At 44.5% G+C, this 22,418-nt stretch overlaps 1 protein-coding gene across 3 annotated transcripts in view; it reads right to left on the reverse strand.

Moving 5' to 3' along the window:
- The window catches only part of Nck2 (NCK adaptor protein 2), a 122,274-nt gene extending 108,305 nt beyond the window's left edge, over nucleotides 1-13,969 (reverse strand). The window contains exon 1 of one of the 3 annotated variants that reach the window (XM_028786826.1): nucleotides 13,888-13,969. The gene's annotated coding sequence lies outside the window, so the exon portion shown is untranslated. Of the gene's footprint in view, nucleotides 1-13,505; nucleotides 13,798-13,887 lie in introns of those variants that run through there. The other 2 variants (XM_028786825.1, XM_028786829.1) reach the window with 2 other exon arrangements.
- Between the last annotated feature and the right edge of the window lie 8,449 nt (nucleotides 13,970-22,418).

Raw genomic sequence — 22,418 nt, forward strand, 5'->3', positions numbered from 1 at the left:
TCATGAAGTGAGGAAAAGTGGTGCTGGGTATGTTCAGTCACTTTACAAAGTATTTTAAAATGCACACATGGGTAAGGTGGTACACACCTGTAACTCAAGCCCACAGGCCTAGCTGGCATGAAGATCTGTTCAAGCCTGGGCTACATAGCCAAGTCACAGCAAGCTTGTGCTATGCAGGGAGATCACTGAAGGGTGAGGGGCATGCTAATGTAAATATAAAATAAAAACATATGTTCAAAATACCATGGTGGCCTTTGAACAGCAACAAACTGTACTTTGATAAAGCTGGTGAATCACAATACTCAAGAAAAAAAAAAGGCCCGAGAATACTGCTCAGTGCAAGGGCCTCTGCCCAGTAAGCTCAAGGTCTTGGGCTCTAGGTCCTGAGTTCTATACTAACTTTAAAAAAAAAAAAAAAAAACAGGGCATTTTTTTTTTTAATTTAAAAATGTTTCATGTTTTAAATTTAAAAAAAAAAAAAAAAAGGAGGGAGGGAGAACATTACAGCTCAGCTTAATAAAACAGAATGAGGTTTTTACCTTACTGAAATCGGACAAAACATCCTGTGTGTGCTTGAATACATAAAATGATAAATAGAACCTATAAGCAAACTTGTAACTTTCAATGAAACTGAACAAGGACTTAATACAAAGTCTCTCTTTCTCAAGGTCCCAAACCAGGAACCCAGCATTGTTCTACCTATAATCCGTCACAAACCTCCTATCTCCAAATTAAACTAGGTTTACTTTCAAATTAACTTCAAGAGAAACATGAAGCCTTAATTACACTCTATCGTTAATTAATTCTAGTATTTCACAAAAGCCTTTTTACCATAATCCATGGCATCTGAAACCACAGGAAAGGAGGGCTGCTTCAGCATAAATAACCAAGACCCTATTTACATTGAAAAGCAATGCTGGTTTGTTTTCCTAAGCTAAACAGAACTTAAAAATAAAGGCTGACATCTAGCCACCTCTGGAAAAGTTTTATAATAAATACCTCACAGACCACCTTTGTGATCTGGGCACTGGATTGAGAAATTGGCAGTCTGTAAGACTACACTTACAAATACCTGATGCAAAAAGAAACATCCAAACTAGAGTAAGAAGCAGTTTAAATTTCAAAGGAAGTACTTTCCAAATCAGACCTAGGAAAAAAATGAAACAAGTCCTTGCCATAGCTGAACAGGGCTCATCTGAAACATCCATTGCTCGGGAAAAAAACGAAAACAAACAAGCAAACAAAAAAACCCCAGAAATTTGACTGAATAATCTTCTCTAAATTAAAAGGTGTGGGCATGAGCTGGCTGTGGTGGCCCATGCCTTTAATTGCAGCACTCAGGAAGCAAAGGCAGGTAGATCCAAGCCAGCCTGGTCGGCATATCGAGTTCTAGGTCAGCCAGGGCTACATAGTGAGACCCTGTCTCCAAAACCATACATAAAAGCAAACAAAAATAAAATGTGAGCTAATGCACTTATACCATTATCAACCAAAACAGGAAATAATGCTATCTAAATGCAATATTCAGCTAAAACCTGCAATAAGTAGTTTTACTAATTTTTTTTAAAAGTCAATAAGCAACAGACAAGCAGAGTTTACATTGATTGTAAGAACAGAACAGGTTTAGCTAACCCCAAAACAAGAGTCTACTGTGAGCAAACAAATGGTCTGACTTTCATCGGAATCCCTGAAACAGCTACATGAGAGAATGAGGATGCGGAGGCACCCACCGATGTCTGTAACCACACCAGGGAACAACTGCGGCCATTCTAGCTTCTGTCTCCAAGGAACTTGGGAAAGATTTATCCTTCTCCAAGATACTGGAACTACATTTCTGCTGGTGTTGGGGGGTGGGGGGGGGAGACACTCTGTAGTGTCACCTCTCACACAAGTGTAGAGATAGTGATTAAAGATCAGAAATGAGCATAGACCAAAAAAAAAAAAAAAAAAAAAATCTCTAGTTTACAGGCTCCCTGAAAGTAGGTCTCTGCCTGGCTCCTACAGCCCTGGCACACAGGTGGCATCAATAAATATTCAAGCAGTGAACATTGCTTATTCAAGATTCAATCCCAACAGTAGTCCACCACACAGGAGAGATCTGAAGAATAACAGGATTTGTCACCTCTACACCCACCCACTTCCAGCCTTAACCACAGTGGGGGATCTGATACAAGTAGCAGGGCCCTGTATCTGCCACCTATATCATTTATTCATGCTTCTTGAAAGAAACATTCTACCAAGCAAGGGCTACATCACACTAACTATTAAAGCCTCAAAGGCAGTCCTGTAAGAAACACTGTGGCAACCTCTTTCACAAAACACAAAATAGTATTAGGAGAGGCTAAAACGCAACTCTGTAACTAGCCAAGTCAGTAGCAAAGAATCAGGAGCAAAGAATCTCTACTCTGCATATGAATCAAGACTTTAGACATTCAAATTGAGATAAATCGATTAATCAAGTTCAGAATAACATAACTTAATACAGTTCCAATTATAATGAAAAGCCAAAATATCCCCCACCTAAGGCAGATGCTTACAGGCAGAAGGAGACAAGCCACAGTGGAGTGCAGGGCCAGCAGCTTTCAAGAAGCATCCCCATACTGAAGCTCTCTCTCTTCTGACCCATTCAAGGTTGGGAATGCAAGGACCAGTTTGGATACTTTCTTCATCTACAAAACATTCAATTCACAACAGAAGATTCCTTCTACCCACCCACCAAGAAGAAATGCCATTGAATAGCCTACAGGCAGCAAAAAGATACATACATACGGGGCTCAGCCCCACATAACGTCAGATGTTCCCAGTGTTCCCCATGAGTCACCATTAACTTTCCAGAGGATCCTCAGCTACCTGAGATAGGACCAGAGAAAAGAGAGGCTATACATTTGAGATCTCAGAATGTTGACATTTCACTGTGTTGCTATGGTATTCATCCTGGTAACAGCACAGGAAGAATGGTGATAAGAAATTCGGTCAAAAGAGGAAGAGGACAGGAAATAATCAACACAAGACAGCTAGGAAGACAAGGCAACTCCAACTGGCAAGCCTCCTCCACATTCCTAGGGTCCTTTTTTTCCCCTGCTTGATCAAGAAGGAGCCTATTTACAAAGGGAAAAATTTCAGACAGTCATCATATCCTAGGCTGGCTAATCGGTAGTTGTGTAGACGCTGGGAGTCAGCAACTAACAGCCAAATTAGAATTTTCCCTTTCCTTCTCCTTCCTAAGGTCTAATTTGTGGTATTTGTGTTCTCTCTTTGAAGAGGGTAAGGCCCATACAAAGCAGACATCAAACATTCAAACACTAACGCATGTGCCCAGCTCGAAACAAGCCAGGTTGAGCCCTCAAGCCCATGAACTTTGGTAATAACAAAATACATCTCTCTGGATAATCATCAGTGTAAAGTTTCTAAGAAAACAGATAGATGTCTTTTGATCGGCCATTGCTTAAGCAACTGCTTAAGGGTCCCCTATCACCTCAGTGGGGATTCTGAGAGCAATGGACTTTATTCATCTCTCAGCTAGGTGTCACAATGCAACAATCAGCTCTCCCTAGGTATGTGGTACAAATATGCTGACTGGACCCAGAGAAGCAGACTGACAAACTTCAGTATTATTCCACACACAAAAAAGAGTCAATTACATAGAAGTGTCTCCTTTGCATATTTAAGGGCACAGATGTACAAATGGTGTTCAGGAGTTCTAAACATGTATTATCTTCACTATGTTGACTCAAATTGGTCTCCTAAAAGCAACTGCGAGATCCACTAACTAAAAGAAACACATGTGGAGAAAACTGCATTCATTCACCCCAAGGCTGACTAACTACGGGTACTCTGAGCCAGTTAGTTCTTGGCTGTGCAGATATTACAGGACTGTAAGAGCCAGCCTGTACCAACTATCCACCTGTAGTATCCTAAGCATGACAAGTATCTCCAGACATTACATGTCAGCACAAGAGAGTTGCTCAGCTGAGAATCAGTGAGTTTTATAGACATGGGTGAAGGATGTTCAAGCCTCCATCAAGTTTTCACGATACTAACCTTGAAAAAAAGTGACTTTGGATTTGCAGAAGTGGATTGTCTCTATTTTCCAATCCAAATCTAATAGCAAATCGGATCCCCAAATGGATAGGAAGCCATGCATGTACTTATATGCAGGATGTTAAAACATATTTTCTCCCTCAGGCATGGAAACCCTGACCCACTAAACATAGCTGTGAAAAGAGAAGACGAATGAGCTTTTCTCCGGATGCCTGAGTATATCAGGTACAAGGCACAATCATGTCTGAAAAGAACGCCAAGACACCTGACCTACAGGCACTTCATCAAACAGGCCTCAGTTCTGCCCAGGCAAAGCAGAGGACTGATCAGAGGGATAAGAGTCGATCTATAAAGCCAAGCAAGCCAGATCCTAGGGAGACTGTGAACAAAAGGACATAAAGGGTAGTGTGTGCACCCGGGTGAACAGACCATATAGAAAAGCCCAGTGGTTGAACAGAGTACAACACAAGAGTGAAGAAATGAAGGGGAATCCCAAAGGCACAGAAAGAGAGAAATGAATAGACAGAAAAGACCCAATGTATTATCTATCCTGCTAGATTCTGCTAAGTTTGTTTCTTTAACTTCACTGATCCACCTACCAAGATTCTGAAAACTTTCCAACGTAACTCTCTGAATCCTTTTATTTCTTGCTTTAAAAGAAAAAAAAAAAGTTGTTTTTTTTTAATTTAAAAAATACTAAAGTAGCTTGTGGCTTTTATATCAACAGCAAGCTGGCTTCTATCACACGCAATAATAAGAACAATTTATTATCAGTTCTGACTGGCCCTCCTCACACACACAGGCTTGATACAAGTTTATAAAGTGATTAGCCATAAAATGGACACAGTGGACAGAAGGAAGCAAAAAAAGACAGCAAGCATGCTTCTGCAGCCAGACTCCTAAGTGATATAATTAAACTATTTGTTGACTTACAGACATCCTTAAATCCTCAGCCAAAATTCATTCATTATGAAGCTGAGGTACATCCTTGAAAGGAAAATCGATAGACATGGGCAGACTGTATCATTTCCAGGCACTTTCTGCTCGTGAAAAAGGCTTCCCAAGACTCCGGTAACCTCCAAACACTAAAGGCCAAGTCTGGAAAGCTCTGGAGCACACATTCTCCTGGAATGGCAGCCTGTGTCATAGTTCCCAAAGGGACTCTGAGCAGCTGCTTCCAAGAATGCAGACTAGGAGGCAACCCAGCCTTCTACGAGTAGAAAAGGCCAAAGCCAACTTGGAAATCCTCAAGACCTTCCCACGTGTCAGATGGGCACAGGGGAGTAGTCAGGAGAACAGTGTAACCCTTCAGAGCTACTTCCCCAAGGCCACTGAAGTAGTCTTACTCATTAAATCCTTCCAAAGCCCAGAGCCTCCTTCACAATGGGGCTGATAAGTAGTTTCCAGAAAGAATCTACATCCAAGCTCCACTCCCTACCAATGAGTTTTTTGTCTTTCAACCATTTCTCAAAATCTTAACTAGCATGAAAGTTTATGTTCCATTTTAAGCATTTTGGACATATCTTAACAAAGGTATGGTGGCCTGGCTTAGAGATGCGGTGGTCAGAACAGGAGTTCCAGACCAGCCACTGAGTGGCTGTGATCTCAGCCAGCAAACCCAGTCTCCTTTTTTTTTCTTTCCAGAATAAAGGCAGAAAGTGTCGTGTTCGGGTCTTGTGAGAATTCAATGAGTTATTGTCTGTAATATGCTTAGAACAGTAATTACAATGTGTGTGTGTGTGTGTGTGTGTGTGTGTGTTTAAGTGTGTGAGACCACTCAAAAAACATGACTTTAGCTTCTATACCTAGATACAGATTAAGTACTTGGCACTGATCAAAAATATGTAAAATCTTATTTATGTTGACAATTTAAATCTCTACAATTAAAACACAGTTCTAAAAGATTTGTAATGCACCAAGAAGGAAAAGATAGGTGCTGTTAAATATACCTTGTATGCTGGATTCTGAAGACTTCATCAAATTTTTTAAAAAAATCTAATCGCATTAATTATGTTCGTAAATCAAACTGGGTAAGGAAAAACATGACAGTAGCACTTGTTTCTTTTTGCACTTTTAATGCGGCCCTGAGAACATTTAAAGTTACATCTAGGGCTGGCATTCACAGGGGTGAGTGACTCACACGGCATTTCAATGGGATAGCACTGCCTCTACAAAAAATGGCTTCAAGGGGAATTTACAGGGAGACATTGCGTTAAAAGGCACATACTCACCCTGCTTTCTGCAGACAACCTCTCTTCCCATAAAGAAAAGGCAGGCTCCTGCTGCACTGTATGCAAAACCACAGCTACACAGCAGCCCCGCAGTCTAGGGCTAGTCCTGAACAGCCCCAATGGGCAGCAGTGTCTAAGAGCAATTCCTGACCAGAGTTAGCAAACCGCTGTGGGTATGTGGTTACAGACAGCGGTAGCTTAGGAGAGAGTGGGGTTTGGAGAACAGAGGCAACAGCGAGTGTGTATGTCCACATCTGTAACACCAGGGACTTGGAACATATTGAGAGATGGATCCCCGGGCAGTAGAGAGTCACCAAGTGCAAGAAGGTGGCCTCAACTGAGTGTTAGGGCACAAAGAATGAGAAAACACCAAAATAATGAAGCAACAAAGGAACCATGAATGAACAAATCTATATGGATGGAGAGTGGTTACAGGTTAGCCCCACTCTTTAAAGTGGTCACCTGTAACAATAGACTAGCCTTGGCCACAAACACACACACAGCACAAGATATATCTCACCAAATGCCACCATGGACAGCCCAGGAAGAGCACTCACTGACTCGAAGAACCACAGCCCTGTCAAAGAGCCATGTCACAGCCCATACTTTTACTCTCACGAGGGATCAGAAAATGAGTTCCTTCTCATGTAAAACCCACCATGTTCTCCAATGTATTTATGAGAGTCCTCATAGAGAAAAAACACAAACAAAGCACATGGTGAAGGCAAGTGTCCATAGTGAACAGAGTCAAGCCTTTTTGTCTTTAATCACTCTGCTTAAAGCCTCAAAGCAAACTGCCAGTGCTGCTTACCGGCCACGGGATTTGAGGGCTAGACTCAAAAAAAAGTTGACAGTCTCTTTTTACTTCTAGCTATTCTGAAAACCATCCCTGGCAGTTGTCCGCAGAGAAAAATAAACAGATTCCAGACCTGGGTGGTGAAAGCAACTGTATGTCCTAAGACTAGCCATTTGAGAAGACAGAGATACACTGTGACAGATGGAATTGTAGCCCCAGATTCATACAGTGAAGCTCTAACCTCCAAATAATGATACCATCCCCCATCAGTATCATGGAAGACTGGTTCTGGAACCACCAGAGTTCCCAAATCCTCAGATGCTCTCATCACTTCTGTAACCTTACGAAACCTTTTTGTATCACCTATGATCTTCATCCCATACATTCTAGATTATATAAACATCTAATAACATCAATAGCATGGAAACTATACTAAGAAATACATTCTTTAAAAAACTGTATGTATTTAGTTAAGATAAAAGTTTTGCAATTGGTCAAACGCACAGATGCTGAAGACCAAATGTATTCGAACACAACATTAAAGAAGATAGTTGAAGCTGGGCATGGTGGTGCATGCCTTTAATCCCAGCACTTGGAAGGCAGAGGCAGGCAGATGACTTGTGAGTTTGAGGCCACACAGTCTACAGAGTGAGCTTCAAGCCAGCCAGAGATTTATAGTGAGTCCTCTGTCTCCAAAATATTCTCATATTGGGGATGAGAGATGCTTACTGGAAAAAGCTCAGACTGCTCTCACAGTGGCCAAGTTTGATTCACAGCACCTACGTCAGGCAGCTCAAAACTGGACTACCTCCTGTTTCAGGGCATCTAACACACTCTCTGGACTCTGTGGGCACCAGCACTCATGTGCATACAGCTACACAGAGACACACAGACACATACATGTTCGCAAACATATAATTTCTTCTAAAAGAAATTGTAAGTGGAGGAAGGTGACAGTTAAAGGTGGTAATAAGAATGGGACCCTTATCTAATAGAACTGCTTCCTTCCTAAGAAGACAAGGGCCCAGCAGAGACCCCTTACTCTATACACCTACAGTACATTAAACAAACAACAAAACAAAGGTGCTAGTGAAAGACAAGAGTGCCAGCAGGAAGAACTCTCCTCACCAGACAATATCACCTTGGTCTTCCTGCTTCCAAAATGCTGAGAAAGTTCACGCTACTGCTTCAGCCATCTAGTGCAGCATTCCACTACAGAAGCCCAAGCAGACCAAAACTTATACACTAAGCAGGAATGAATACCCTGGACACAAGGAGACCTTCCAGGCAACTCTGGCTCCTAAAAACAAAGCAAGGACACAAAGTCACTGCTGTATCTCCTGCCTGCCTCCATCCACACAAATGGTTCTTCTTCCAAGGGCCCCACATGTAAACTTCCCCAACCACATCTGTGCATCCCTGAAACACAGCACAGTACAGATCTGTGAGAGGGCCCAGTCCACTGTGGGTGGGGCCACCCTGGGACGGTGACCCTGGGTTCTAGAAGAAAGCAGGCTGAGCAAGCCAGCGGAAGCACGCCTCCCTGCTCTCTGCCTCAACTCCTGCCTCCTGAAATAAGAAAGTAAATAAACAGGCTCTTCCCTCCCCAATTGTTTTTGGTCATAGTGTTTCATCATAGCAACAGAAACTAGTAACTAAGACAACACCCAAGGGCTATGACAATGCTCTGGGACTCAGTAACCCTGTGGCCTAACCTGCTGCCTTCTGAGAGGTGACAGGGCACTGAGTAACAAGCCTTCAACCTAAGCCCACGATCTACAACCCCTGACATTTTTCTCACACAGATGTCAGAGCCAAATGTCATTCTATGCAGAATACTAAACATGAGCAAGCAAAATGTACTTTGTAAACTACAAAATTACGTTAACATCTTCTTATCTCATCATCTGGCAGTTTGGGTCTTCTGTTAACAACGGGCTAGCCTACGTATCTATTTCCACAACTCTCTTAAATGAAGAGATTGCAATACAGGTTCAATGTTCCTCATCCAACAGGTTTGGGGCCGGAAGTGTGTCAGCCTTTGAGGTATGTGCAGCACACACATGTCACCCTTGACTGGAACTCCTGGGCAAATAATTTGCTTATCCTGCTGATAAATTTGTTATTTACTACCACCCCAATCTACCTTGCATTTGTCACACTTAAAGGAAATAACATCCAAGTCAAAACAAAAAACTCACGTGTTTCATATATAGTTGATATGTGCACCTGAGTGTAATCTCAGTATTTCTAGTCCGCTTGAATTTGGACCATTTGTCACAAGGTCAAGGGTAGAATATTCCATTTACGGCATCATATCGTGTTGGTACTCAGAAAGCCTTGATTTGGGGAATGCTTTCTCAAAAAGTGTTAAACATCCTTAGTTATTAGGGAAATTTAAATGTTAACAACTTTGAGACTTCATCTCAATGTTGTCAGAATGGCCTAGATCAACAAAACAAATGCTGGTAAGGTTGAAGAAAGAGGAATTTTTATTCACTCTTGGTGTAAATGCAAACTATCACTAAGCAGAATCCTCAAAAAGCATACCAACTAAAAATAAATCTAACATATGACCCACTCCTTGGCACATGCCCAAAGGACTCAGACATCCTACTCCTCAGATACCTGCTCAGCCATGTTTATTTCCACCCTTTCACAACATGGAAACAACCCAAACGTCCTTTGACAGATGAACAGATAATAAAAAGGTGGCACATACACTGTAGGATGCTATTCAGCTGTAAAGAAAAATGAAATTTGCAGACCAGATTTTCAGGTTACAGACCTTCAACCTACAATTAAATTCTGAGTAAACTTGAACCTTCTTTTCTTAAAAATTTTACCAAATACAAACAGTAGAAAGGGGAGTATTAACCAGGAACTACTTCCTACCAACACAACCAAAGCTTTGGCCAGAGCTATCACATCAGGCCGACATGGGCTGCCTCAACTATTAAAAACTCCATCAAGACTCATCAAGCTAGGCACACACCTGTATTCTGGAATGTATCCCAGCATTCTGGAAGCTGCAGCAGAGGATCAAGTCTGAGGACAACATACAGTTAAGACTACATGTCACATTAACCAAAACCATTCAGTCCCATCACAGATCTCTAGGGTGCTGTTTGTTTAGCTCCACGAAGGGCAGTCACAATGCAGGTGCACCAAAAGGGTTATGTAAGATTACCCTTAGGATGTGTAAAGGGGAATATAAAGGAATTTCGTGGGTTTTGTTTCTAGGTTTCACTGTAGAACTACAAATGACTTGCCATGTAAGAGAATTTACCAAATAAAGGCCACCAGATCACATTTCCTCACCATCTCGAAAATCCTAGGGACCAAGCTATGCATGTTGTGGTGTGGTGGCTATGACTCTGAACAGAGGCTAAGATCCAGGTTTCATCACCAACCTCAATAACACAGGCCAGAAATCAACAATGCATTAAGAAATGTGTTGTCACACATGACCCATGGAACAAGTGGTATGATCAACACCTTCCAGCCTGCATCAGGGTAAGAAATAATGAAGACAACTGGTAAGAAGGGCACAAATGTCCAAAGAAAACCACCAAGAAAGTTCTGTTGGAGGTCCCAGGACACAGTCATTCATTGCCTCTTAGCTGAGACAGAAGATGGTGAAATACAGAAGAGAAATGGCCCTTCAAGAAGATGAAATTTAAGACAGCCATGAAATCTGGGAAAGGGACCAGATCCCTCTTGGGCTACTCACACAGGATACTAGTCAGAGATGGAAATACCACTGCGACCTTAACATGGCACTGGTATGTCGAACTAAAGAACATTTTTCACTTCCAGGGCCTGGAAGTGTACTCTAGGGGAAAGGGCAGGAGGTGGGTGGGAATGGGGGTGCAGGGGATGTGATTCCCTAAGAAGGCTTTACCCATCATGTTCTCTGTGATTTGTTCAAATTGAATTTCTGAAAAATAAGTCTTTTTAAACACTGCACTACTCTGATGGCCTAAAGAAATGAAGTCTTTTCACCAGGGCTGCATACCTCTGATAGCTTGTTGTAAAAGGCTGTTTTGACCTCCTTCTGAGCTGCCTAACTTACACATAACAGCACAAATGGCATCATTTTTTTTTCACTTATGTTCTTTAAAAATACCCTGAGAAATGTTCCTATCGCTCATTTTTAGGAAAGAACAACAATCCCAAAGCCACATTTGAAGTCCCTCCGGACGGGAAAACTAATTTCCTAAGTCTCCAGTGGAAGCTTCCCAAGTCGTCCTATAAGAACTTGCAACAAGCAGTCTTGAATTCTTCAGTCCTAAAGGCTCATTCTGAACATCAGAAAATCATTTCCGCAAGCCATGTCGGGCCCCAGTGCACACTGAAAACCAGTCAGTCAGAAGCCTGTGTGTCCTACAGAGCAACCAAGCCTGGTCTTGCCAGGGCAAATTAAGCTAATGCAAGTGATCAAATAAAGAACTCCAGGTCGCTATGCAATCAGCGAGTCTCCGGTTGTTTTCAAGGGGTCATCCGGTCTGCTCCAACAAGGCGGGATCTGGGGAGACTTAACAAGGATGAAAGCACATTTCTCAAGCACCTGGGCGCTGCTGTGTGTTAGGACTGTTCAGTATCCCAGTGTACATGACAGAGGTCAGGAATATGACGGGGTCAGAGAGAGAGGGAGGAAGAAGACTGAAGCAAGGACCAGTGGGGAAAGCAAAACTGAAAGCCTGGAAATGGACTAAAAGCAGACCACAGGGAGCTGGGAACCACCTTTTATAAGCTCTACCCATTTTACAAGGGTCAGTCTCTCTACGAGTGAACACATCAGCTGTCAGGTGGCCAGAGGTCATAGCAACTTCCAACCCTGAGCCTGGGGCTCTGTTCAAGCACTTCTAAGACGCTGAGATCAAGTGAGCTGTTAACTCAAAGCTTTACAGCTGCGCAAAGTTCTCATTCCCGCTCCAGATCACCGGGATCTTTACCTTCTTCCATCAAAGCGACACTAACCTACCAGGAGGTAAGAAAGTTTACTATAGGATTGTCCCTTGTGGTCACTTAGGAAAGACCAGAAGGTGTAAAACCTTAACTGTCTAAAGTGCACCTTCTCCACATGTCCACTGGCTGCCTGCACTACATAAACCAGGCACATGCAGGAAAGTCCTGTTTCTAAGTTCCTATCTATAAACACTTGGAAAGTGAATGGAGGGAGTGCCCACAGAACCGTTCAGATGTTCTGATAAAGTAGTGACCTTTAGACTAGAAAACCACTGTTGTTAACTATACCAAAAAAAAACCCAGCCTTGAAACACACCCAAAATTATTCTCATTCCTCCTCAAAATCCCTGCAGAAAAGCCAGCATTGGGTGAGGAGCAGAGAAGTCTCCAAGGGAGGGTACCAGCAAGCCACACCCACTGGCCAATGGGCTGTTTCTTTTTGGGTCAACCTAGGAGCAGGCCTGTACACCTCCAGCCCAAACTCGGACCTGTTCATCCCACACACAGACTCAAACTTGCCAAGACTGGCCTTATACCTGTTAGCAAAATAAGGAAAGCGAAATGAAGAGGAAGCTGACGACCTGAATGGGCTAGGGTGGCAGGGCCCACTCCACTTGGCGCCCAGCTGTGTCCCCAAGCTGTTCACAATACTACTGTAAGTCACGTCTGCTATCCATTAACCACCACCCGCGCACACCTTCCAGGAGAATCGCTGTTGTATATAAATAACAGCGTTCTGCAAATCAAACCTCTCCGCACAATGCCAAGCTAACAGTGCTCAAAAGGGAGGTGCCATCGAGACATTAAAAGTCACACATCAAATTCTTGCAGAACCTCTTACTTAAATCGCCCTGAATAAACTGAGGGAGGGGGCAGAGCAACTGGGAAAAACTTTGGCTCAGGAGGTTTAAGTCTTGGAAATGCGGGACCGGGCGCAGGGACTGGAACCAGGCACAAAAGCGCCCTGCGCCGAGGTAAGTACCTCCTTCATGGAACGTGACAGCAGCTTTGTGCCGGATCACGAATAGTTCTAAATACAGTAAGTTCTCCCCGGCCATCGCAGCCTCCCGCTTCCTAGCGCTGTGGCCCTCAGATCCCAGGCTATTCTTCCCAAGCACGCGCGCCCGGCGACCCGGCCACGGTTCGGTCCCACGCCCGCTCGCAGGCCAGGGTCGCTGGTGTTCCCGCAGGCTTTCGGTCTTCGGTCCCTGGTGTCCGCCCGCGGAGGGCGCCCCACCCCCACGCCATCCCGAGGCTAAAGGAGGCGAAGGCTCGCAGGAAGGTGTGTAGCAGAGGTGCGGGTGCCCGGGGACACCAGGCCGCGGCGGGGCCGAGGGCACCGGCGGGGTGCGCAGGGGTACGCGCTCCCTGGCCCTCCCCGGGCGGCCCCGGCCCGCCCGCCCCTCTCTTCCAACTCTACCAACCCGCCCAAGTTTGCAGCCACCCACCCCCCGCCATTGCCTTACCTCGCTGCACCGTGCACACCGAGGCCGGAGGGCAGCAGCGCGAGTCCCGGGGCGGCGGCCGCGCAGCGCCCGCCCAGATGCCGCTCTTTGTCTGCACCGCTCCCTCCTCCCGCCGCCAAGCGGACGCGATTGGACCCGGCGGACCCCGCTGGCCCGGGAGCCCCGAGCCTGCCTGCCGCCGAGCCCTCCCAACCACCAGCGTCGTCGTCCCCGCCGCCGCCGCCGCCGCCCGCTCGGCCGCGCGCACCGGCCTGCGATCCGCGGCGGCGACCCTCCCGCGCAACGCCCGCCTCCGCGCGCTCCCCGCCCGCGCTCCTCCCCGGCTGCCGTGACGCCGCCCAGGGGCCGGCCCAGCCCGGCGCACGCGGGGCGGGGGACCCACCTGGGAGTCCCGGCCAGGCCTAGGGAAAGCGCCGCCTGCGGGCTTTAAGCCGTAACCCGCTCTAAATCGGAGTTGGGCTCCGTACAGGAGGGGCTGCCAGGGAGAATGAGGTGCCACTTCCAGCCCAGGAGACCGGGTGGTCCCCGCACCGGGCTGTGCCTTGGCTTCTTACAGCGACCTTCCTACCCCGCCCCCCCCAGCATTCCCACGGCACTCTCAGCCAAACAGGCCTGGCGTCTGTCAGAAAAGTGACTTACATGAAAATGTCACTTCCTCCCAGTAATTGCTTGTGGGTATTTTCTTTATTTATTTGCCTTGCATTTATTTACTTTCCCATCCAGACACTTTTTTACCCCATCGCCCCACCCCCACCCCCAGGCGGGACCACTTCCTGGGGAGTCGGGGGTGGGGGGGAGGAAACCCGACCTCCGCTGCCTCCGCAGCGCCCTGGCCAGCTTATTAGAGCCCAGGAATTCTTCTTTAGTACAGGAGGATGGAGAAAGCTTTAGAAGGAAACCTCGCTCTCCCAGTCCTGAGTAGTAGCTAACCTGTAAGCAAACTTGGAAAGCTGGAACCCTAGAGCGAGGGGGAAAGAAACACATGCCTTACACACCGAAATCCAGATGTTTTCGTCTCCAAGCTCCTTCACTTAAGATTCCCCAAAGGAAGCTCTTGATATTCAAATGAATTCGGTTTTCTGGTTGGGCAACTCACATTTATGTTAATAAGATTCTACCCTAGCTCTTGGCTCCTCCTTATTAAGACAGAAACAATTCACCCTAAGTGACCAGACCGCTGGCTGCCTCCCTCCCTGAAGGAAGTTCCCAGGCATAAGTAACCTGAGGAAGCTGGGCACTGTAGTCATAGCAGCCTTTGACTGTAGGCTTTCTGAACTGTGTCACCTTACACAGGTGTTTCACAACCTCCTCAGTTGTATCACGTGAGGTGTTTACCTGCCTTCTATGTAAAGCAGCTGGCACATAGCCCTGACACTAGGGCCTTGGGAAATATCCGGTACAAAATCAGCATTCCCGACAGTCTCTTCCAGTCAGGGATGCTAACTTTTTCATCCTTTGTTGCAGACCTCATCTTGTTGTTATCTGGCTTTACAACAATGAAAGCAGAACTCTAATCAATAGTTTAGCCCTACTTAAAATTAGTTCGTGCTAAATAAATAAGACAATATGGACAGAGTTTTTAAACTTTTGCTCTGAATAGTGGCCTCAGACTCCTCTCACTGATTCGGGTGTAAAATCTCTATGGAGATTTGAACAAGAAGGACTCCCCTAGGCTCATATATTTGCATGCCAGTTGGCAAACTGTTTAGATTAGGGGGTATGTCCTTGTTGGAGGAGATATGTCACCAGGAGTATGCTTTGAAGTTTCAAAAACTTAGCCAGAACCTGTGTTTCTCTCTACCCGCTGCCCAGTGGATCAGAGTATAGCTCTCAACTACTTTCCCAGCACCATGCCTGCCTGCTGCCATGCTCCTTGACATATAGATAGTGGACCAAGCCTCTAAGATTGTAAGCAAGCCCCCAATTAAGGGCATAGATGATAGGTGTGGGGGGTGGAGGGGAGATGTCTTAGTTTAGTTTGAGTTGTATTGCTGTGAAGGAATCATAACCAAGACAACTCTTATAAGGGCACATATTTCATTGGGGCTGGCCTACAGTTTCAGAAGTTTAGTCCATGGTGGGAAGCATGACAGCATGCAGGCAGACATGGTGCCGGAGGAGCTGTGAGTTCTACATCTTGATCAGAAGGAAGCCAGGAGGAGACTGATTCTACACTGGGTAGAGTTTGAGCACTAGGAGGCCTCAAGCCTGCCCCCATAGTGACGTACTTCCTACTCCAACAAGGCCACGCCTCCTAATAGTACCACTCCCTATAGGCCAATCATTCAAACCTATGAGATAAAGACGAGAGAGATTTGAATTGCCTTCCCATGGTTTCTCTTCACAGCAATAGAATACAAACTAAGACAGTTCCCAATGGTATCTTGCATCTAAACCCAATAGCTTCTTCTCAAACTCTGGTCCACCAAGTTTTCTTCAAATAAGTGGCCTTTTATTGTTGTCTAAAAGTTCGCCATCTTGTTGTAAGGTGTTTCATTCTCATTCCTTACTTTTTCCTCCTGCCTCTGTCTCCCAGTAAGGGGGTTGTCTCTGCAGCATCTATGTGCAGTAGTCCCAAAGAAGACGTGGCCTTTGTTTTCATTGTAAAATGAATTTTCTGTATGTTCCTATGTGGTGTGTGTGTGTGTGTGTGTGTGTGTATGACTTCATGATCACACGTGCGTGCTAGTGTTTATGGAGACTAGCCATTGATATCTGGTATTCTCTCTGATTGCTCTCACTTGAACCCATAGCTCATTATTTGGCTACTATAGCTAAACAGACTGCTAGGGAGACTCTCCTGTCTCCACTTGCTGAGTGCAGCATACCCACCAGGCATGTATGTGGGCACTGGGAATCCAAACTCTGGTCCTTGTGTTGACATGGCGAGTACTTGATCACTGAACCGTCTTCCTCTGCAATATGAAAGGCTGTCTTCTGTATGCCCACTCCCAGTTAAAGTATAGTCTTAAAGGACTCCAGTTTATTGTCACTCCCTGAAGGCTAGTCCTCTCTGCTAGAATACTTGATCACCTTCTCAAGCCAGCTCTTCACCCCCATAGCCTCTGGCTTAGCCTTGACCAATGGTTCTCAACCGTCCTAAGGCTGTGGCCCTTCAGTACAGTATTATAGATGTGCCCCAAGTCAGTTCCACCACATGTAGTGGTCACTCCCAACCATAAAATTATTTTCGTCGCTAATTCACAACTGTAATTTTGCTACTGTTATGAATCACTATGCAAATATCTGATATGCAGGATGGTCTTAAGCGACCACTGGTCTATAATCTACCTCAACTCCCAGAAGAAACTGGATCCCCTCTTAACCTCTTCTTGACCCATCTCCCAGTCTCCTATCACCCTTGAAATAAAGCATCCTAACTCCGCCATCCCATCCAGTCAAAACCTGATTCTTTTTTTTATTTGTTTGTTTTGTTTTTTGTTTGTTTGTTGTTTGTTTTTCAAGACAGGGTTTCTCTATGTAATCCTGGCTGTCCTGAAACTCACTCTGTAGACCAGGCTGGCCTCAAACTCAGAAATCCACCTGCCTCTGCCTCCCAAGTGCTGGGATTAAAGGCGTGTGCCACCACTGCCCAGCTCAAAACCTGATTCTTGTGGTTCATGATTTTTAAACATTTAACTGTGCCTTCCCTTCCATTTTCGCTACAGGAACTGGACATTTACCTTATGCCCCAGCAATACTTACCACGGATTGTTACTGAACCTGGACAGCTATCAACTCTAGTGCCCATTGCACATCTTCAAGAGCTGAGACAGTGAAAAGGCTGAGGCAGAGCTGTGTGTGCTTGCTTCTACAGCTCTTGTTCTTCCATTCCCGGCGCCTTCCACCTAGTCCTGCATGCTTTCCCACGTTCATACTGGGTGTCGGTGTCATCTTAACCTTGTTAAAACTGCTTCCTGCTGTCCTTTCTCCTTGCCCACTACAGTCTCATCCAAGATCTTCCTGGCCTTACATGCCAGAAGACTGAGTCCTGGGTCTACCTTAACAAATTAGATGAGAGAATAAAAGTGCATCTTGTCCTTTCCACACTCTGACGTCCATAATTTCCCTGAAGGCTCCAGAGAACATCCCTTTCTTCCCTCTCCTGGCTGCTCATGGCTCCAACAGTCTTTGACTTGTGTCTACTTCATCCCAATATCTGCTTCATGATAACATGCCCAGTCCCCAATCCAAGACCATCATCTCCTTCTCTTTCTAAGGACATGTGCTTGGATTCAAGATACACTCTAACCCAGGATGATACCATCTCAACATCTCACAGGCTATCTATAGGCAAATAGATCTTTGGGGCTACCATTCAATCCACTACAAGGCCTACCATGGGAGATATTTTTTTAAAAGCTTGTTTCATCAAAAAAAAAAAAAAAAAACCATATACAGTATAAAGTTCTCCATTCTACTTTAATACTATATTCATTCTTTTACTATTAAAATGTCTTTGATAACTCATTATTGAAGGAGAAAAAAGTGCAGCCTTCAACCTTTCATCAGTATTTAGCCCTATGAATCATTTTCCAACGCCATCTTACACTTAGCCCTTCCATAACAACTTCCTGTTTCACTCTGCTCATTATAAAGTTGTTTGTTTCATCCACCCTACTCTCCCCACAATGCCTCGCAAAACCATACCCGTTTCTACCTTCCTATAGTATAGAGGCAGTTGAGACTTGTCTTTCCCTGCCCCTTCCTCTTTGAGAGCTCCATTCAAAACCTCCACCTTGGTAAGGTAATGTAGTGGATGTTCCCCCAGTCAGATTTCAGAGGCTCGGGGTCTGCTGACAAGCCTGCACCTTGAGGTCACTGGGCTTCTGTGGGACTCAGACAGAACAGCTGCCCCTCATGTTTATGAGTGGTTACTTCCATGACCTCTTGACCCACTGGGGTACCAAACCCCACAGATGTATCTTACACAAAGTGGCCCAGGGTTTGCATGTGGCCTCCACACATTCTTTTACTTGCTTTGGATAATCAGTAGCTGAGGTGCAATTTCTAATACCATATATGCGTTGTGTAAATAGTTGCTGTAGTGAGAAAGATAGAGAAGGGCGAGATGGAAAGTGTTACCTCCACCAGCTGCTAACACACTTAGTTCTAAATCTGGTCTTAGTACTAGCTGGGATCCTTCTAATAAATTCGCTTATCCTACTCACGGTCGTTAGAGCCACTTTCTGTTCTTACAACTGACATCCCTGAGTAACATTAACTGTAGGAGTTTTGAAGGGTGAAAACAGGGAGAAGTTCCTTATGGAAGGACTTTAAGACTCAGCTGAGAGGAGGAATGTATGTAGGGATGTAGGGTAGCAGGGGAAGTATGAATGGTCTTCTTGCCCCAGTGAAGTAAAGGATGCTGGATGAGAATCCCAAGGTGAGGTCAGGATATGATGTAGTCAAAAGTGGATATCAGCAAACTCCTTTGGCATATGTACTCAAGAGTGACTTGTTAGACTGGGCATAAATTACCATTACTCAGAGAGGTAACAGCTCCAATAGAGTATAGGACATTAATAGGGAAATTGTTCAAGAGAATTGATAGAAGGACTCCAGAGATTTCAGCAGCTATTTGGATGTCAGCGCTCAAAGAGAATAAGAATTGGGCATCAAATCTAACCTGAGTAGCCAGAGATAGCTAACTTTAAGGTTGATGGTGCTGATGTCCAAAGGAGAAAGTTGACAGTGTGAGGCATGTAAAGGAATGTTGGAGCCATGAGCAGTCAGAAGAGGTAAGAAAGGGGTGTTATCTGGGGCCTTTGGGGAGATTATGAACTTCGGAGTGTAGAAATGACAAACTGTGCTTTGTATGATCTCACATTATCTCTCTCTCCGTGTTTGTGTCTGTGTCTGTGCTTGTCTGTCTGTCTATGTCTGTCCATGTTTGTGTCTGTGTCTGCGTCTCTGTCTCTGTCTGTCTGTGTCTGTGTCTGCGGCTATGTCTATGTCTGTCTATTTCTATGTCTGTCCATGTCTGTGTCTGTGTCTGTGTCTGTGTCTGTGTCTGTGTCTGTGTCTGTGTCTGTGTCTGTGTCTGTGGCTGTGGCTGTGGCTGTGGCTGTGGCTGTGGCTGTGGCTGTGGCTGTGGCTGTGGCTATGGATATGTTTGTCTATATCTATCTATGTATCCTGTTCAATTTAATGAATTTAATTTATGGCCAACTTACTGCAAGCAAGGACTCACCAGGAGGCTTACAAGTGATCAAGTGGCTGTTCCTGCCCTAAAGTGACTTTTTGCTAAAAAATTATCTCTTGCTGCCTTAAATAGTCCTCTGAAGTAATGAGCTTTGTTCCTCTTTAATTATGCCATCCATTTTGGATGAATCTAAACACCCTGAGGGCAGTGATGGAGGCTGATTTTCCTGCACAACCTCAGACCAAGACAGTGTGTCTGTCCTAACAGGTGGACGTTTCACCTTCCTAAGAGTTTGCTAAAGAGAGCAAAGGTTGCAAGTATTGGCAAAGAGCTGTATAAGGGGGTCAGAAGATTTTCAGAACGAAATTCTAATGGGCATGTATAAAAGGACAGTTGTATGGCTCTTAAGATGATGTGGCGATTTCTTCCCCAACATGCTCTGTCTCATTTCCTCTTCTGACTCAAGAGGGAACAAACAATCTTAAAGGCCTGACACCTTCTCAGTGACTGGCAGAACGAACATTTTGAAAGTCAGTCTCATGGCTGGAATGTAGAACTCTCTCTCTCAGTGGAAGAGTTTTTGACTAGCATGCATGAGGCCTAAGTTTTACCCATAACACAATAAACAAATAAATAATACTACTATAAGATATTAAATTCAAATAAGCTCATGTTCATAGGAGACATCACCTACATTGGAGCAATATGACACTCCTACTTCTAAGTGAAATGTGATCTGGGATTCTGGGAATATCTATACACATCTAACTGTCTAAATTAAAGGGAGAGACAAGGCAGCCATGCGGAGTTGAATAGAACTTAGGACTGACTGAGCTCAGCACACTAATGTGCATTTTGTAAAAATGTTTAGAATGATGTTAATGCTACAACGAAGCTTTAAATCTCAAAGGCGAGCTTGCTCCAAAAATTAAAAATGCTTAGACTTCACATTGTTTTGAATTGTTAGCAGCAGGGTAGAATTCATTTTGAACAAGAGCAATTTGAAGAGGAAAGTGAAGATTTCCACTTAGAATTCCACCTTCAAGTGATCATCATGTGTGTGACATTTCTGTTAGCTACAATCAGTCCTCAATTAATCAGAACGTCCTAGAAAGAGCTATTCAGCAAAATTACATTTCCATGTTAGTTAAAGATTAGCTAGAAAGTCCTACCAGCGAGAATATCAGTTGAAATCTAAAAAACAGATACATTGCAAGCCGATAAATGACCTTAGAAAGCACAGCATAGTCAGGAGACAGGTCCTTTCCTGATACGGGGGTCCTCTGCCCCTCAGAGTCACCATTCCAACATGTCCCCACATTCTGCAGTGCTAAGTGTGTAGCAGAGTAAATGGGATGTTTGTGAAATCAAAGCTATCTGCTAAAAGTGCTTTTCAAAAGAGATAACAAAATTACCCAGGCATGGCAGCTCCTGTCTGTGACCTCAGCACTTAGGAGGCTGAGGCAGGAGGATTGTGATCTCTAGGCAATACTGGACTACAGTAAAAATTCAAAACCATCCTAGGTCACATAGTAAGACCCTTTTTCCAAGATCAAACAAACAAATAAAACATTAACAATTATCACACTTTTATGCATTTTCCCCAAAGTGTTGAGAGAGATTTCCACTGAACAAGAGTTTCAATTAACCAAAGAATGTTTAGTCCTCACTTGCATGCATATTTTAACAGAAAAGACTTTTAAAATGTAAAATTTCAGCCAAAGCATTGACTTCCTTAGTCCCACTCTTCATCAGAGAGCAAGTAAGACCTTGGGGAGTTTGCCTTAGGAGTACCACTTTTTGACTTCGATATTTCCAGGACTCAGAGTATTGGTGTCAGATGTGTTGAAAGTTTTCACATCAGAGATGGGCCATGTTTGAAGAACAAGCCTGTGTAATTTAGTAACGGATGGTCTGGGTCCTCTGGCTAGACAGCTCTGTCCAAGATTCAAAGAGCTCTTGGGGTTCCCCTTATTCTATGAACCTCCATGGGATCATGTAGCCAAGATTACCCTGTTGTCTAGTGATTCATGGTCTGTATGATATTCTAACACTGTGACCTGATTAAAGAGGCAATGATGATCTCCTTGGGTCACTGAAGTGTCTCACTGACACCTCACTAAAAGTCAGAAGTTAATAATTCTTTGAAGGAAAGGAAGAAAGGACAACTAGAAATAGTTTTTTCTTCCCTGTTTGCTGTTGTTGCCCTTCAAAAATTAACAACAAATGAAAAACAAAAGACATTGCTATGCAGCCTAGATTGACCTCAAACTCATCATCTTTCTGCCTCAGCTGCCCGAGTGTCTGGGTTATGGGCACATACCACACACTCAACAAAATGTTAAATTCCAACACCAACACATTTGCATGTGAACTAATCAGATCATCACTGATTTTGAAACCCAAAGTTAAGGAACATCTATGTTCCTTGGCTAACGTGACTTCATCATCTCCAAAGTCAGCAAATGGTTCATGTTTCTGATAGCTTCCCTTCCTCCAGCCAGGAAAGGTGGCTTCGTCCTTTGAATGAGAATAGCCGCCATAAACTCCTATCCTTGATTGTTTGGTTCCCAGTTAGGAAGGAGGTATAGCCTCCTTGGAAAAGGTGTGTCACTGGAGGTAGGCTTTGAGGTTTTAAAAACCCATGCTATGCCCAGTCCCCTGATACACATCTGCAATTTGGGGATTAGATTGGAATTCTTGGCTATTACTCCAGTACCATGCCTGCTTGCCTGCTTGCCTGCTTGCCTGCTTGCCTGCTTGCCTGC

The sequence above is a fragment of the Grammomys surdaster genome, unplaced genomic scaffold (assembly GCF_004785775.1).
Source record: "Grammomys surdaster isolate TR1022 unplaced genomic scaffold, NIH_TR_1.0 125600, whole genome shotgun sequence".
In the NCBI taxonomy this organism is placed as follows: Eukaryota; Metazoa; Chordata; class Mammalia; order Rodentia; family Muridae; genus Grammomys; species Grammomys surdaster.